Source organism: Mustela putorius, unplaced genomic scaffold (assembly GCF_011764305.1).
Source record: "Mustela putorius furo isolate JIRA1106 unplaced genomic scaffold, ASM1176430v1.1 tig00001069_pilon_pilon_pilon, whole genome shotgun sequence".
NCBI classification, from domain to species: Eukaryota; Metazoa; Chordata; class Mammalia; order Carnivora; family Mustelidae; genus Mustela; species Mustela putorius.
This window is the reverse complement of record NW_025421558.1, coordinates 1,230,010-1,248,904: the sequence shown is the minus strand read 5'-3', so window position 1 is coordinate 1,248,904 and position 18,895 is coordinate 1,230,010. Positions and strand designations below refer to the sequence as shown.

General features: G+C 34.5%; 1 protein-coding gene across 1 annotated transcript in view; it reads left to right on the top strand.

Annotated features, from left to right (window-relative positions):
• Positions 1-18,895, top strand: part of KDM4D (lysine demethylase 4D) — a 31,369-nt gene that overhangs the window by 1,148 nt on the left and 11,326 nt on the right. Inside the window, exon 2 of the mRNA XM_045087172.1 lies at positions 1,002-1,095. The gene's annotated coding sequence lies outside the window, so the exon portion shown is untranslated. The remainder of the gene's footprint in view (positions 1-1,001; positions 1,096-18,895) is intronic.

Genomic DNA, 18,895 nt, shown 5'->3' with positions numbered 1-18,895 from the left:
CAAGGCTCCTAATTAAATTGCTTTTTCTTTACTCTTCACATCTAGTTTATTTGCAAGACTTGCCAATTTTACTCTCATTACCCTAAATTTCATTCCACTGCCACCACCCTAGGTCAGGCCACCAAGAGTTTTCACCTGGATTGCAATTGCTCCCTAACGGATCTTCCTGCTCCCACTTTGGCCCACATACAGTTAATTTTGCATGTAACAATGAGGGGGATCTTTGAAAATTATGAATTAGGGAGTGTTACTCTCCTGAATAACAGCCTACTGCACTTAGAATAAAAGTCAAATTCCTTAATGTGTCTTGAGACCCTATGGGGTCTGGTTCCTGCCTATCTCCCTGACTTCATTTTTATTCAGACACTCTCTTTCGTACTAAACTCTAGCTACAGCCAACAGGGTGTTTCTGTTTCACAAACAAGGATAAGATTTCTTTGCACCAGGTTTTCTCTGTTGCCTGTGCCTCAAGATAACTGGTAACCTTCAAGCCTCAGCTCAAATGTCACCTCATCAGTGAGGCTTTCCCTGACCTCTTCACCCCCCCCCCCCGCCCTGACCCCTGACATGCAAATAACCATCATGTGGCCCTGGGTTTTGTTTTGTTGTGTTTTGTTTTTTTGTAGTACTGAACTCTACCAAAATATATTCTGTTTATTGTTTCTCGCCTTGTTTCTTCTCCGAGAGGCAGAACAACAGTCATTTAAGAGAAAGGGATCTATAGCCTGACTTGGTACTGAATTCCAGGTGTGCCTTTTCCTGACTGTTTAACCTTGCCAGAAAGGGAAAATTATTTTCCCTTTTTGTGCCCTCAAGTGTCCATTGCATAAAATTGGGATAATTCTAGTCTTTACCTCTTATTGTTATGATAAAGCTTAAGTGAATGAATACTTGTAAAGTGCTCAAAACAGTCTCAGCAAAGAGTAGTTGCAAAATTAATGTTAGCTATTACTATTATTAATATTATCTTATTATTATTGTCTATCTTCCTATTCTATTAGAACATAAGTTCCAGGAAAGCAGGAACCTTGTCTCTCTTGTTCACTGGTGTATCCTCTGCATATAGAACAGTGCCTGGCACATAATAGGTGCTGAGTAAGTATTTGTTGAATGAATGAGTGAATGAATGATTGATGCACTCTGAGGAGGAGGAATGAAGTAACAAGGGCAAGCGGGCACACAGTTACAGAAGATACCCCTGGTTTTGATGTTCCAACTCCCCTTATTAGCCCCGAATCAGTCATACTGATTTATTTCTCTCTTAGCTCATCACCTAATCTTTGGATCACCATGATTAAATAATCACCCGACATACAACATGATCAGCCCACAAAATGAAAAGCTTTGACTTAAAACAAAACAGTCTGAATGTATTAATTAGAAAATAAACTTAAAAAGCTTTTCCTTAAGTGATTTTAAAGTACTAATAAATGAAACTAAAAGCCTTTGACTTAAATGGTTTGAAAATATTAGCAAAAGAAACTAAAAGTTTACCAAAAACTTAAAATTCACCTTATTAGCTATCCTTCCTAGCAAAAATCGTATATAGCCTCCCAAGAATTCTCCTTTGAAACCCATTACCACAGAAATCCAGTTGTGCCCTAAATTCTGCCTGCCAAACCACTGCTCTGCAATGATAGAATTTCCCACATTCCCTTCTTTTTTCAAATCTACGCCCCTCTTCCACCCTCTTTCCCCTTCTCATCTTCTTCCTGAGGTGTAGATGATCTGACTTCTCTGGGAAAATAGAAGTTCTTAAATAAGGATTTCTCATGTGCTCTTCAGCAGATCTAGCAAGCTGCCTATGACTGTGCCCATACCCTTAGCTTTCTGTGGGTTAGTAGAGAGAGATGGGGTGACCTAAGCCCTCTCCCTTATGGTCTGGGTCCCAATCCCTCCAACCTTCTTATTAACTGGCATCCTGCTATATTTTCTCTCTCCTGTAATCTATGAATCCATCCCTTCTAGAATGTCTTACCAGGTTTTGGATATGATGTAATATAGCTTAACCTTAAAAACTCCTTCATTTTAATGACAAAGGTAGGATTTTAATTCAGTGTGAAAGGGATGTTTTATATAATAACTATGTTTGCAAAACTGACTATCCTTGTAGCACGATGTAATGTAGGAGTTCCAGCTTCAAAGCTTCCACAGAGGGGTGCCTGGGTGGCTCAGTGGGGTAAAAGCCTTGGCTCAGGTCATGATCCTGGGGTGCTGGGTTCGAGCCCCATGTTGGGCTCTCTGCTCAGCAGGGAGCCTGCTTCCTCCTCTCTTTGCCTGCCTCTCTGCCTACTTGTGATCTCTCTCTGTCAAATAAATAAATAAAATCTTAAAAAATAATTTAAAAAAAGCTTTTACAGACACTATGTCCTGCTGAATTAAATATCCAAAAGGAAAAAAAACCTTAAAAATCTAAGAAACTTAAGAACTAGTTGTATAGCCTAGAGTTTGTAAAGATTGTTTGAGCAAAGCAAAACACCTAAGAGCTATAAAAGAAGTAATTGTAAAAATTTATCTATACAAAATTTTAATATTTTTGCAGATGTTCAAAACAAAGTCAAAAGATGAACAGGTAAATTTTGTCATGCCTATAATGTATAAAAGGTTACTACTACTGCTACTACTAATACACTAATATAACAAACTAATATACTAATAGAACAAAATACAAATAACCCAATTAAAAAAATGGGCACGGAATATAAACTGGCCATTCAAAGAAATCAATTCCAAAGAAACAATAAGTATAAAATACATGCAACCTCCCTGTGAGGAAAATGAAAGTAAACCAATAATGAATTATCACATTATAGTATCAGATTGGCAATAATTTTTAAAAATTAACAATACAGTTGTACGGGATCGGGAGAAAAGGGGATCTAGTTAGACAACAGGCATTGGCTCCCTATTTCTCTCATAGTAAAAATAAAAGGTGCTCACAGTGACCTGCAAGACTCTCCCCTACCTAACTGATGTCCTCTCTTGCTCATGCCTCTCTAGGCTACATGCCTTCCTGGTGCTATTTGCTCAGAGCTCCTGCCTTAGGGCCCTTGCATTAGCTATTTCTTGGCCAAGAGCCCTCTTACTTGTCTTATTCAGGTCTCTGTTTAAATGAGGTCACCCAACCGTGACCATCCTATTTAAAGTTGCGACCATCTTCCCCCTTGGTCCCCCAACATCCTGTACTCCTTTTCTTGCTTATTCTGCTATGCTTTTCTTTTTTACATATAGCATGTATCATCTTCATGATCCTGTGTAATTTATGTGTATTATTTCCTTCTCTACCTATTCCATGTAAAATACAAATTCTACCAGAGCAGAATCTTTGTTTATCCCAGTGATGTAGGCCAAGCATCTAAAATAGTGCCTGACACCAAGAGGTGCCCACAAATTTTTTCCAAATAAGTAAATGAATGAATGGATGGATGAATAAATGAGTGAGATGGTGAGTGAATGAGTTTTAAGAAAAAAAAAAATCACATTTTGATGTAAAAAGTTGTTGCCTTAATCTCTTTTATATTTTAAAGGAGAAAAAAGTAATTTACATTCGGCTAGTCTGAAATCCAGGTTTGACATGAAGATACGCCAAGAAAGATGGTTTCTTTTCAGGAAAGAATCACTAAATGAGAAGTCATATGGCAATCAGGCTATATATGTATTATCAAAATTCTAATTCGGTCAGCCCTACCCTCAGTCCAATCACAACTGTAATTTAACCCAACCTCCCTCTTCTTTCAATTGAATCATTGTCCCTAATTCCAGTAAACCCTCTCCTTTACAAAGTTACCAACCCACAAGCTGAAAACTTTACTTGAAAATGTTTCCTTGAGGCTTTTAATAAGAAAATGAAGGGGAAAAACCCAGTGATCACAACTCAGAAATCACATTTAAAAGTGAACATAAATATATAAGCATAATGGCATTTGTTTAAATTTTTTAGGTAGAAAATGACTAATTTTCTAAGACGAAAGCTAAAACTTTGTTTTGACAAGAATAGGGAAAAAAAAGTAGCTTGCTTTACACCAACAAATTCCTGATTTTAAATGAAGGTGCTCTGGGGCCCAGACAGATGACCCAGCTTCAAAATGAAATTTGCTGCTGGTCCAGGCTAGCTTACTATATAATAGTACACTTTAACCACCTTTTACATAATCTGAGCACATGGCTACCTCATTAGTTGGCCAGCCCATAATTATCTAGATAGTTAAAAATGAACATACTAAAAAACAGTTAAAACTAAGCAACTAAAATGGGGAAAAATAGACAGGCATACCAGGCAAATTCTAAGCAATTCCAACCAAAAACTATGTATTTGAATTATCAAAAGGATTTTTTAAACAGAATGAATTATCAAAAGGATTTTTTAAACAGAATAGCATTAACAAGGACATGAATAGGGCCATCTTTATTGAATCATAAAGAAAAATCCACTAGGAAAATATTACAGTCATGAAAAAGTATGCAACTAACTACATAGTCTGGAAAAATAAAGCAAAAATAAAGAATTAAAAGGAAAAACACAATTACAATGGGAATTTTTTTAAAGGACATTTTTCTCAGATTGATAGGTCAAGCAGACAGATTAACAACATTGATGCATTGTGCGTGTAGATAAATATCCTTATTGCATTTATATATGCATATATATTTGTATATTGCATTTATAGATTTATAGAAAATCCTTTAAAACAAGAAAACACACATCATATTTAATAAACATTAAAGATTTACAAATTTTAATCAAATAGCACCCAAATAAGTTTCAATGAATGCTTATATATATTTCTTAATGATATTTAGTTTTGACAATTTTTGAACTTTATGTAAGTATCCAAAATGTTTATATGAATGAATTGTGTTTATTGTGTAGCTGTAGTAGTCTACATAGAATTTCATTGTGTAAAAATACACAGTATATGTTATTTATTCTAACAGTTATGTCTTCCAGCATGGGTGTTAGAAATAATGCTACTATGAACCTTCTTATGAATGTGCAGAGATGCATGTGTGTACATTTCGTTTGTATATATCCCATTCTTGTTCTTGTTCCATAGTTGCACCACACTTGATACTATCCAGCTTTCCACTCACCTGGTGGGTGATAGTAATCTCTTATTGAGGTCTGAATTTGCATTTTCTTGATTACCAATCACTTTACATATGTTTAATGTCCATTTGGATTTCTTTTGTGATGTATCTCTTTAAATCTTTTTTCTGTTGGTTCCTCTGAGCTCTTAATACCTTAGGCGTCAGTTCTGTCACTTATTTGTGCTACATGTGTATTTTCCATTTCTTGGCTCCTCATTTTGGCATATTTTGACATATAAAAAGTCTTTAATATTTGGGTATTTTGACTGATTGGTCTTTTCCTTTCTATTTAGTGCATGGTATTGAGAAATCTTCCCTACTTTACAGTTATATAGATATTCTTGGATATTATTTTCTGAAAGTCTTATAGTTATAGCCTACACAGTCCCACTAGGAATTCATTTTTGTGCATAGTGTGACAGAGGGGGCTTGAAATCTGGTAAAGCAAGTCTTCTAGTCTTGTCTCTCTTTTATGATTCCTGGCCCTTTGTGCCTCAATATAAAGTGTGTATGTTCTACAAAAATACTTTTGGGATTTTGATTAGAATAACATTGAATCTATTGATCAATATAAGAAGAATTGACAATTCAACAATATTGAATCTTTAAATCTTTTAATAGGTTATGTCTTTTGATTCACTGAAGTCTACTTTAATTGCCTCTAAGTAATTTGTGTTACTATCTTTACAGAAGACTTGCAAAATTTTGTTAGCTTTAGCCTCAGCCGCTAAATTTTTAATACTATTGTAAATGGCCTTGTTCTTAAAATTTTTTTTTAAAGATTTTATTTATTTATTTGTCAGAGAGAGAGAGGGAGAGAGAGCGAGTACAGGCGGACAGAATGGTAGGCAGAGGGAGAAGCGGGCTCCTTGCTCAGCAGGATGCGGGACTCATGCAGGACACTGGGATCATGACCTGAGCCGAAGGCAGCTGCTTAACCAACTGAGCCACCCAGGCGTCCCCTTGTTCTTAAATTTTGCTGTCTAATTGGTGCTGGTTTATATAAATTGTTTTTTATGTATTGCTATTTTAAATTCAGAGAACTTTCCAAACCCTCTTATTAATTAAAATAGCTTATTTATAGGTCTTTTGGATTTTTCACATATGCAGTGATATCTAGGAATAATGACAACTTTGTTTCTTCCTTTCCAATCTTTCCCCTCCCCCTCTTTTTTTTCTTTGATGTCTTTTGTTGGATAGGACATCCAGGGCAAGGTTGAATAAAGAAATCACAGGCATCCTTGTCTTTTTCCTGATCAGAAAGGAAAAACTTTTAACTTTTCCTTCTTAAGTATGATGTTTCATGAAGGCTTAGGGTAGATGCATTTTATTCAATAAAATTTCCCTAAAATTTTTAGTTTGCTAAATAGATGGTGAGTTTTATCACTTTTCTACATCTAGTGAGGTTCTCTTTTAGCCTGTTAGTGTGTTACATGTTAATTTGTTTTTTGTTTAACCGTCAACTTTTCATTCTTGAAATAAACCCATCTTGATCATGATGAATTTATTGCAGGAATCAATTTACTCAAATTCTCTTTATGACTTTTGTATCTATGTTCATAAGTGAGATTAGCCCATTATGTTCCCTTCTCATAGTGTCCTCGTTGGAGACTTATATCATAAAATTTGTAACATAGGGGCGCCTGGGTGGCTCAGTGGGTTAAGCCACTGCCTTCAGCTCAGGTCATGATCTCAGGGTCCTGGGATTGAGTCCTGCATCGGGCTCTCTGCTCAGCGGGGAGCCTGCTTCCCTCTCTCTCTCTCTGCCTGCCTCTCTGTCTACTTGTGATCTCTCTCTGTCAAATAAATAAATAAATAAAATATTTAAAAAATTGTAACATAAAATGTGTTGGAAATTTGTCTCTTTGGGGAAATTTGTTTAAGGTTGGTGTTATTTCTTCTTTGAATGTTTGGTAGAATTTGCTGATTAGGTCATCTGGGCTTCGAATTTTCTTTGTGAAGAGAGTTATAGATGTACTTAGTGTTCTAGTTCTTCTTGTGTCCATTTTGTTATTATGTTTTTCTAAGAATTTGTTTCATCTGAATTTTAAAATATATTGATTGGGTTAAAGTTGTTTGTACTACCTTTTTTTCTTTTCTTTTCTTTTTAAATGTCTGCCATTGTTATAGTGATAATATTTTTATCTTTAGTGATATTGGTTATTTGTGCCTTCTATTTTTGGTCTTTGCTGTTTTAACCAGAGGTGAGGTGCCTGGGTGGCTCAGATGGTTAAGCATCTGACTTCAGCTCAGGTCATGATCCCAGAGACTTGGGATCGAGTCCCGCATCGGGCTCCTGGCTCAGTGGGGAGTCTGCTTCTCCTTCTCTCTCTCCCCCTTTTTATGCTCTCTTTCACTCTCTGTCTCAAATAAATGAATAAAATATTAAAAAAAAAAAACTCTTTTCACCAGAGGTTTGTTGATTCTATTCAGCTTTTCAAAAAAACCAACTTTTGGTTTTGTTCATTCTATTTTATATTGGTTTTATATTTCATCAATTTCTGGTTGTATTTTTATTATTTTCTTCTTATACCTTTTTTTTTTTTTTTTGCTTTTTTCCTAACTTCCTGAGATGGAATTTTTCAGACTTCTTTTGTTTCCTTTCTTAGATATTTATTTAAGTCAATAAATCTTACTTTTAATACCTTTTACCAATATCCCACAAGAAATGCAGAATACCCATAAAGTAGTTCCTAATTTCATCTTTATTTCTTTCTGATTAAAGGTTTGTATAGAAATTTATTTTTAATTTGATAAAATTGACTGTTTTCTACATGTCTTTTTAGTATTAATTTTTAACTTTATTGTTTCTAATTATGTCCTGCCTGCTTTTAGCCCTTTGACATTTGTTAAAACTTGTTTTATTGCCACAGTTTTATGGTCAATTTTGTAAAGTTTCCATAGTGCTTGAAAAAAAATTACATTTTGTGGTTTGGGAGTATAAAGTTTGAAAAATGCCAATTAGGTCAATTTTTAGATTGCATTGTTCAAATATTCTATATTGTTCTATATTCTATACAATGTTACATTGTTCAAATATTCAAATATTTGGTCAGTTAGTAGAGTCCTGGTTTATGTGTATCTTTCTTGGGTCCCTGTCACTCTCAAAAGTGTGTCAGATTAGGTGATAAATGATATGATGTAATTTAAAGTTAAGAACCACTCTTAATAAAATCTGAAATAAATGTAGAATTTCTACTAAATCAGTAAACATTCACTATTTTACTAGAGATAATATCTAATTATGTAAGACTTCCATTCCTGTCCAGCTTAAAAAAAAAAAAAAAGGAAAGAAAGAAGAAAAAAGAAAAAAACTATGACTACTGGAAAAGAAGAGAAATAATTTTTGTGGGGTATTTTTTTTTCCATAAAATATCACCATCTGTGTGGAAATACAGAACACTCTAGAGTCAGTGGTCAGTCTAGTATAACTAATAGGAAAAAGAGGTAAAAGTGAAACAATATATAGTTAAAAAATAATGAAAATTAACAGAAAAAAGTGTCATCACAATACACTCAAACAGATACATTATCTTTATGGATAAAATTCTGAAACTCTTTTGAAATATGTACAAGATCTGAGTAAATTGAGAAATATCAATTAATGAATGGGAATTCTCAGTATGGGAGTTATGTGTACCTCAGATTTTTCTCTAACTCATAAAATTTCAATTCAAATCAATAGGATTTTTGGAGAAGCTGAAAAATGTGTCCTAAAATTAATGCTGAAATTTAACTCTACTAATCTACCCAAATTAATTCTGGAAAATTACATAGGGACTTGCCTTACCAATTATCAGTAGTAATTGTAAAGCTATTATAATTGAAATGGTGTAGGCTCAGCACAGAAATGGGCCACTCGGTGGACTTGAATGGAAAGTTTAGAAAGAGATCCATGCTTATATTGGAACTTGGAATATGAGAGTGGAGGATTCCAACTCAGTGGGGGAAAATGGTGGTAGACAATTAGATTTCTTTAAAAAACAAAAGCAAAAATAACAATATATATCCCTACCTCCCAGCTGCAGTGACACAACATTCTAAATGAATGAAACAGATAAAGATGAAATACAAAGAAAACAAAAGAAAATTTTATCTTTGTGACTCCAAGAAACAGTGGGTTACTTAAACAGGGCATAAGTAAACAAATCATAGTGGAAAAGATTAACAAGTGTTATTAAGTTTGATTTTTCAAAATAACTTAAAAACTGCCATAAGCAAATTTAAATAGAGATGGTAGGATGAGGTAGGATACTTACACCAATACAGTAGACATAGCATTGATATCACTTTTAAAAACATTTAAAGAATTCTTACAGGAATTCTTACAAAATCAGTAGAAAAACAAAACTAACTGAAAAAATGAGCAAAGGATGTAACTGGTACTTCATAAAACTGAAACCCACAGAAGGTCAATAATCAATGAAAAAGCATGTCACCTCATCAGGAAACAAGCCCACACAATAAAATAAAAGGGGACATGTTATTTTGCCAATCAGATAGTTAACCAAAGCTTTGACATTATCAAGTGCATCTGGGGGTATGGAGAAATTCTCTTAGTCTGCTAGTGCATGTGTTAATTATGAAAATCACTAGGTAAAGCAATTTGATCATGCCTAATAAAATACAAAATATACTTTCTGTATCGCCTAAAAGTATGTGCCCTAGATAAATTTTCACATACAATTTTTAAGAACACATGTAAAAGGTTTTTAATGCAGCATTGTTTATAATAAAAAAAAAGTGGAAGTAATCCAAATACCCACTAATAGAGAAATGCGTTAAATATTTTCTTATGACAGACTATATACACACATATATATATTTGTATATATGAATTGAAATAATGTGGAATTTTAAAATTGAAAAAATAGCATATTTGTAATGAAATCATTTATATAATATAACAGATACACAAAACAATACTTCATATTCTTAGTTGATACACAACACATATACACATACAAGTGAAAAGACATCTACCAATCAGAAATGCACCAAATTCATAATTGTTGTTGTTTATGGGGCTGGAGAGGAAAAGCAGATTAGGATTTGGGGTTTACATCATCTGAAACATTTATTTCTTCTATTTAAAAATACTTGAAGCAGGAATAGGATTTTTCAGGATGTCTGTTCTCACTACTTCTATTCGACATGCACTGAAGATTCTAATCTAGGGCATTTAGGCAAGAAAAAAAGGCATCAAAGTTGGAAAGGAAGAAATAAAATTATCTTTATTGACAGATGGCATGATTTTGTATAGAGAAAATCTTAAGGAACCACTAAAGGACTACTAGAATGAGTAAGTTCAGCAAGATTTCAGGATGCAAGACCATTATATAGAAATCAGTTGATTTCTGTACACTAGCAATGAGCAATCTGAATTGAAAATGAAATTAAGAAAACAATTCTGTTTGCATCAAAAGAATAAAATGCTTAGGAGTAAATTTAACAAAAGTGCAAGATTTCTACGTTGGAAACTACCAAACATTAAATTAAAGAAGTGCTAAATAAATGGAAAGATACTCCATATTGATGGATCAGAAGACTTAATTTTGTTAAGATGGCAGTACATTCCAGATTGATCTATGAGTTCTGTACAATCCTATTATAATTCCTTCTGTGCCACCCCCCCAACCGTGGAAACTAAAAGTTGATACATAAACACAATGACTTGAAGTCGCCAAAACAATCTTGAAAAGGAACAAAAAATTTGGAGGACTCACACTTCCTGATTTTAAAACTTACTATAAAGCTGCTATAATTAAGACATTGGTATGTGTGTGTGTGCACATGCACGTGTGTATACACATGTGCATGCGCACACACACACACACTCACACACACAATTAAATGGAATGAAATTGAGACCCCCAAATAAACCTTCATGTATATGGCCAGTTGATTTCAACAAAGGTTTCAAGACAATTCAACAGTGAAAGAGTAGTTTTTTCAACAAATGTTGCTGGAACAATGGATATCCACATACAGAAGAATGAGTTTGGATCCCGACCTCATGCCATATACAAAAATTAAGTCAAAATTTATCAGAGACCTAAATGTAAGCAAAAACTATAAAAGTCTTAGAAGAAAACAGGACTATATCTGTATGACCTTGGGCTAGGCAAAAGCACAAGCAATAAGTTGTACTTCATCAAAATTCAAAACTTGTCCACTTCAAAAGACATAGGAAAGAGAAATGATAACCCACAGACTGGAAGAAAATATTTGCAAATGATATATTCAACAGGGACTTAGAACCAAGACATAAAAAGACCTCTTACAACTCCATAATAAGACAACTCAAAAAATGTGCAAAGAATTTGAATAGAAATTTCTTCAGTAAAGATACATGAATGGCAATGAACATAGGAAAAAATGCTCAGCATCAAATTAGTCAATAAGGAAAGACAAATCAAAACTACAAGATACTTCATACGAACTAGAAGTACTATTTTTAAAAAGACAATAACAAGTATTGGTGAGAATGTTAAGACAAGGATGCTCATATATTGCTGGTGGAAATTTAAAATGTTGCAGGCCCTTCAGAAAAACAGTGTAGCGGTTTCTCAAAACATTAAACCATAGGTGTTACAATGTGATCCAGCAATTCCACTCCCAGGTATCTACACAAGAAAAATAAAAACGTGTCCGCACAGAGTCTTGTACATGAATGTTCCTAACATCCTTATTCATAATAGCCAAAAGATGAAAACAAATGTTATCAACAGATGAGTGGATAACTAAAATATGGTATATTCATAACAATGGAATATTATTCAACCATAAAAAGAAACAAAATACTGATACATGTTGCAACAGGGATGAACCTCAAAAACCTGCTAAGTGGAACAAGGCAGACACAAAAAACTTCATATGATATATGAAGTTTTATATATATTATATATATATATATATATATATATATAGTCCAAAATAGGCAAATCTATAGATAGATTAGTGGTTGCCTGGAGCTGAGGGTGGAAATGGGTTGTGACTGAAAATGGGCATTAGGTTTCTTTCTGGAGTGTTGCAAATGTTCTAAAACTAGATTATGGTAATAGTTGTACAGCTTTGTAAATATACCAAAAATTAATGAATTGTACACTAATCATGGATGAAATATTTGTTCTGTAAATTATATCTCAATAAAGCTGTTTTTAAAAAAATGCACTTGAAGCAAATATGACAAAATACTAAATGTCAATTCTGTTTGGAATGCAAATTTTGTTTATGCAATTTTCTCTGTTATTTAATGTTTCTCAAAAACAGAAAATTAAATTCCTGAGCCCCAATTTCAAATGAAATTGATACATCAATTTAAAGTTTTTCATTATACAGGTATTGACAGTTGCCCCATCCCCAAAGGAAATGCTGTCAGAGCATTCTCAGTGAAGCTTACCAGTCATACATAGCAAATGCAACTCTTCAGTGCCTGACTCTTAAACATAAGGCAAGAATAACGATGAGGAAAGCACTTAACGTGAAAGACAGAAGCCAAAACATCGTAGAAGGGTGAATTCAGGGGAAAGAGATACAATGTAGAGAGCAATAGAAACTTTTAAAGATCCCTAAAATTAATACTTCTGGAGAGAGAAGAGAAAACCTACAGGCATGGAAAATATCAGAAACCCATAGTAAAATGAATATTCAGAGAGCAAAAAATAATTTCGGGACATTAAAAATAATTGCTAAAAGATTTGGAAAATAAAATATAACAAAAAACCAAAGAGATGGAAAATAGGAGAAAAAAATAAGAAAATGAGAGGATCAGTCCAAGAGGTTTAATAACCAACTAGTTGTATTTCCAGAGAGAGAGAGAGAGACAGAGAGAGAGAACTGAATATGTAGTGGGAAGAAATATATTAAAGAAATGGCTATCAGAAAGTTTCACAGCAATGAAGAACATGAGTTTCTATATCAGAATGTCTAGCTCAATAGTTGACAGAAAAAAAAAAAAGACTTACAAATCTTATCTTAATGAAACCTCTGAAAATAAGGAGCAAAGAAATATCCTAAAAGTGTCAAGAGATTAAAAACAGGTTGCCCAAGAAGGATCAGAAAACATATTGGTTTTGGATTTCTAGAAGCTAGAATTCAATGGAGCAGTTTCATCTTCAGAATCCCAAAAGAGAAAAGTAAAGGTGGGGGGGGAGACCTTTTCAGGCATGCAAAATTTAGTAGACAGTTGTTATATTTGTGACCAACTTTGAATTTCCTTCTTAGATTTTGGGAAATTCACATATTAGGACCACTGCCTTGCCAAGTTTGAAGCCAGAACTCAATTATCCAAGATCTGTTTCAGCAAAGACATAGACATATGACCTAGGCTCTTCCCACCAGACACTTCCATGAAGACCTCAATTTGAAGAAATGTGAGAAAATTGACTTTGTGCAGGATCTGTTCCTGGAGGAGGTGGTGAGAGACAGGTTTCAAAGGCAGCTGTGCCACAGACTGTAGTTGGTAAAGTCCATTTCTCATGGTCTTTAGTACCTTGGACCAAAGAAAGTATAGCAATACCTTAATATAGATTGTTGGATAACTTGGGTATTGTTCCTAGGAGCACAGTCTCCAAAACCTATTCTCTGGTCCTTTTGGAGATTTTGTGAGCTACTTAATAAATTCCAATGTAACCTCAAAGGATGATCCTGGTGGGTATGCTCCACCAACCCAAGGGAGTAAAACAGGAAAAAATACTGGGACAAGAGGAAACCGGGGTCTAACATAACAGGGAAGGAGAATCCCCAGGACTATGATAAATAGAAACCCCAGACTGCAGAATGTGCAGTGGTCTAAAGACTAAGCAGTCCAGATTCAAGGAAGCATATGGAGGGCTCTAGGAAGACGATTTCTAAAGAGAGAAATCTGACTTAGTACCTGATGTGTTTTGTGTATTTGGAAGATATTTATACTGCGGGAAATGAATTTGGGAATGAATAAATACATATAAAACCAAGCAAATGAAACAATGAGACAGTTATTAACTCCCCAATAAATAAAATTATGTGTAAATGCACTCATAGTGTATGACATGACTCCACTGTAACTAGTTTTGCACGGTAAAAATACAGACTTGATTTAACTAAAAAAACTGATAGAACTATACGAGAGGATGGAGTAGGGAAGGCCTGTGTTGGGATGGAGCGTAAGAGAGTTAAATCTACATCTTTTATAGTATGACTGTCTATAATATCCAAAACTAAAAGTCTAGAAATATTGGAAAAAGAAAATGTAAGAAACAGCTGAAATATTTAAAGAGTGATTGGGCGAGTGGGAATGAGGGAGAGGAAGTGTACTGGTCAGGGTTCTTTAGGTGCATTATACAGAATTCACTGTTTTAGGGCAAACATTATTTTTTTCCCCAAGCATTAAGTAGTTTAGAATCTTTGGGAAAGTCCAAGAACCAGACTTACATACTACTCAAGAAATGTATCTAGGGGTGCCTGGGTGGCTTGGTTGGTTAAGCCCCTGACTCTTGGTTTCAGCTCAGGTCATGATCTCACAGTCATGAAACTGAGCCCCATGTTGGGCTCCATGCTCAGCACAGAGTCTGCTTGAGATTCTCCCTCCAGATCCCTCTCCCGCTTGTTCTCTCCCCCTCTCTCTCTTTCAAAAAAAAAAAAAAAGTATTTAAAATTTATTGCAGTTCAAAGAAGCATGTTTGCCTCAAAACTCCATAGAGTGGCTATGTCCTGGAGATAAGGGATTCAAAAAAGACTTCTGGCTCCTGCCTCTCTCTGTTGTTAGATACCACTGTATCCATGTAACAGAGGAAAGTAAACAGAAAATACTCTAATGAGGTTAATATTCCAATGTTCAATGTATGTCACAATGAAATCATAATGTGACTTTTTTTCATAATGTGACATTTAAATTGATTTAAAGGGCAAGTCCTTCCCCCAAAATAAAATAGAGTCCAAGTCCCAATCTGTCACAATTTAATCTATGCTATTCATGCCTGACATTTCCTACCATGAGTCTTCTCTATGTCCAAACTCCTGAATGTTCCTGAATAGGAACTAGACACCAAATATTAGCATTGGAGGCACAAAGTGTACAGGAAAAGTCCTCTTTTATCTTCTCTTTTCCATGCACTTTACCAAGAGGAGAATGTTGAAATTTGTGGGGCAGAAACATACAAATATCTTGGAAAGAGAAGCAAGCACATCCCATGGAAGGAATTTATGACTTTAGACAAGTACCCATTAGAGGTGAAAGCTAACTGTCAAGTAGAACATTCTGGAGAACTCCCACTTCAACAGTTTGTATTAAGCACCAAATACATTGCCCAGACATAGAGTTGGTGGAGAGGCCTTGGGTTGGTGGGGAAGGATCTCTCAAGGAAGGTGTTTGTCTGGAAGGCAGGGGTTATAACTTAGAGAAGTTAGGGAGGAGGAGCATCAAGGGTCAGTGATAAAGAATGTGACTGAGCCCAGGGTTTGGGTTAGGTATATTGAGAGATATATTGGGGAAAACAAAAAGATATAAAAGTAGTGGTTTAAGTACGCTCACTTATTTGCTCCCTCCAAAACTCCAATGAAGTAACAATAACAAGATTTTTGGTTCACAAAATAGTTTACAAAGAGAGAAAAATGGTAAAGGAGATAAGATAGTAGTAGAATTTAAAAACAGACAAGTAGAAACTTGTATCAAACCCTGTGAAGTTGAATCCTAAATTGGCAGTGAGGAAAGCCAAGAGGCAAAGCAATTATCTCTACAAAACCCAAAAGGCTTAGGATTTCTTGAAAGTCTGTCTAAGAAGCAGCTAGAACCTCAGATCCCTCCCTCCCTTTAGGAACAGTTTACTGTTCCACTCTTACCTAGGCTTCATTTTCTAGACTAGGTGAAAAAGATGGTCTCTGGACTGGCAATTTCCAGCATTTGTTGAGTGTGGTTGTTACAAGGAAAACAGGCTGACCTAGTGAACTTTATAAGTTGGTATTAGAAATGTCAGGACACTTTTTCCATGTGGTTGGAAAGCCAGGCCTGTCCCCTCCAAGAGGAAGATTGGAAGATCCATCACACTTGAATATGACGGCCCCCCAGATACCAGCACCAGAGGCTCACCCAAGAAACAACCCAGACAGATCATCATGTAGGAAAACATAATCGCCACGCACTCTGAGATTCTAAACGGGTTTTTGTGTTACACTCTTCTATGAACCACTTACTAAGGATCACCAGACATTTGAGGAAAGCCTTAAACCTGAAAGATAGAAACTGAAACAAAAAAATTAATAAAAGGAAATTTAAAAGAAACACAGACCATGGGGGGGGCCCTTCAAAAGCCATTGACATTTTAATATTTTCAAAGAGATTAAAAAAAAATGCCGCCATGAAATAAGAACAGACAATAAGACACAAAGAGGGGAGTAAAAGAAGCTACATACACACACAAAAAAAGAGATAAAAAAATTACCTGTTGGAAATTAAAATTTTGAGAGAGATAGAAGAGACAACAGAAAGAGTTTGGGAAGGTAAAGATAAGGATGTTTTTAAGAAGACAAAACAGTAATAAAAGGACAGAAAACTGACAGAACAGTTATAAAAATTAAAGGTCCAATCCATGAGGTCTGACCAAATAACAAGAGTTCATGTACAGAGGAAAAAAGTAGAGGAAATAAGAAATAACTTAAAAATTTTCCTTAAACCAAAGGACCTGAATTTTGAGATTGGGAAAAAATTAAGATAAAGAAAATCTCCTGTAAATTTGAGAAAAAGAGAGAAAACACAATAAACAGGATATATTTAAAGGACCAAATATCAGGTTTGCATCTGCCTTATTCCTCACACCATCCCTACAAAACAATAAAACAAGTTAATATAATATTAAAAAATACAGAATTAAATGTATAATTCAAATCAGAGTTAGAGGTACAATTAACATATATAAATGATAAAAAGATAATATTTATCTGTGCCCAGATGACTAAGTAATTTTCTAAAATATGTAAAAGACAATACAAAACAAAAGATAGACTCAACAACATAAAACACTGAAATATATGTCAAAAGCACTTTAGATTAAATAAAATTAAAGAAGTATAAAGAAATGGCAAACTGAGAAAAACCTATGAATGTACCTAACAGGGTTTAATATGTAAATTTTTCATATGAGTAGTAGGGAAAATGTTCATATAGGCAGATGAGAAAAAACACTCGGGCCCTATTAGAGAAAAATGGGCAAAGGATATGAACCAATTCATATGATGAAATGCAAATGGCTCCTAGTCACAAAAGAAAAAAAAAATCAACCTTCATGGTACTCCAAGAAATGTAAATTAAAACTTGAGCTACACTTTTTTACTTACCAAAATGTAGTTTCTTTTTCCTTTTATCCACCCCCCCCCAAAAAAAAGTTGCTCAGTGGTGAGGATATGAAATGATGCATTCTTTGCGAAGAGTTTTGGAAATATGTGTTAAAAACCTTAAGATATTGCCTGAAAACTAAGTATTTGTACAGCAAAAACTAGGCACAGGTCTCACATTAAAGAAATTGCAACTCTTCACTTGTAGCGTAAAAATAGTTTTTATACATACACAAGCTTGTAAAAGGAGTTCAAGCAAATAAAGCCTTTATATGGTAATTGTGTAATTACTACGCCTAACAATTCACTTCTGTGATGCCACTCCATAAGGAATGTTTTTTCAAAGTCATATGAATTTGTATCTTAGACTCATTTGTTTTCATATTGTTTTGGATTATGGCTGAGTTAAAATTTGCTACTGAACACTGTCAATAACATTAATGAAAATCAACTTCGATTTTCCTTCAGTAATTTAACAAAAACTAAAATTCACCTTATGAATTTTAAAAATTTATACAAATGAACAAAATTAAAGAAAAGTTCATTCTTAAAAAAAGCCTTAAGATATTTAAATATGACAATGTCACATACTTAAGGAATTTGATTAATTTAACCAATATTTTACTGGATATACTGTTTAAGGTACTGAAATATGGGATACATATTTATAAGTAATGATTGTTAGGAAAGTGAAAACAAAGTAACTCCAGTAATAGGGAGAAAACAGTTGAGTCACTTACAGAACAGAATTTATTTAGCCATCAAATCCCATGATTATAAATTATTTTCATTGAATGGTAAGTAGATTTTCTGACTCAAGAAGGAATTTTTTATTAAACACAGACTTAGATATTATTAGCAGATACAGTGGCTAAAGTCTGAGTCAGACAGTGACTAGGATAACAGTATTAACTGCAGAAATAAAGATATCCAGGCTGGGATACCAGGGTGGCTCAGCCAGTTAAGTGCTGAGATCTCAGGGTCCTGAGTTCAAACCAAGCATGGAGCCTACTTTAAAGATAAATAAATGAAATACAGAGATCTAAAGGAGGAAATTAGTTTTAGGAGAAAGCTGATCAATTTGTACTAAAGCGGTTGATTTCCAAGGGCTCTGTGGCTGTCCCAAGACCAAGAAGACAAACAAGGTTAGGAGTTAGATCAGTATTATAGAAGCTTATGGCAAGAAATCTCTTTGAAGAGAGTGCAGTACTTAAAAAAGCCATGAACATAAACGGGAAATTCAAAGAGAGAAAAATACAGAGTTAAGAGAGTTGAGCTTTGAGGTAAGTTTGCATTCATGTGGCAGGAAGAGGAAGGAGAAGCCGGGAGAAAGAGAAGAACCAGGATGAAGAGTAACAGCAGTGCCTGAGAGGTCAGAGTTGTAGGAGGAAGATGGAGGTGCTCCAACAATCCATGATGTGGTGAGATTCAGTATGATCCCTGGTGGAGCCCTGCGGAGGAGACACTCTGATGATTTAGAGATCAATTTCAGTGGAGG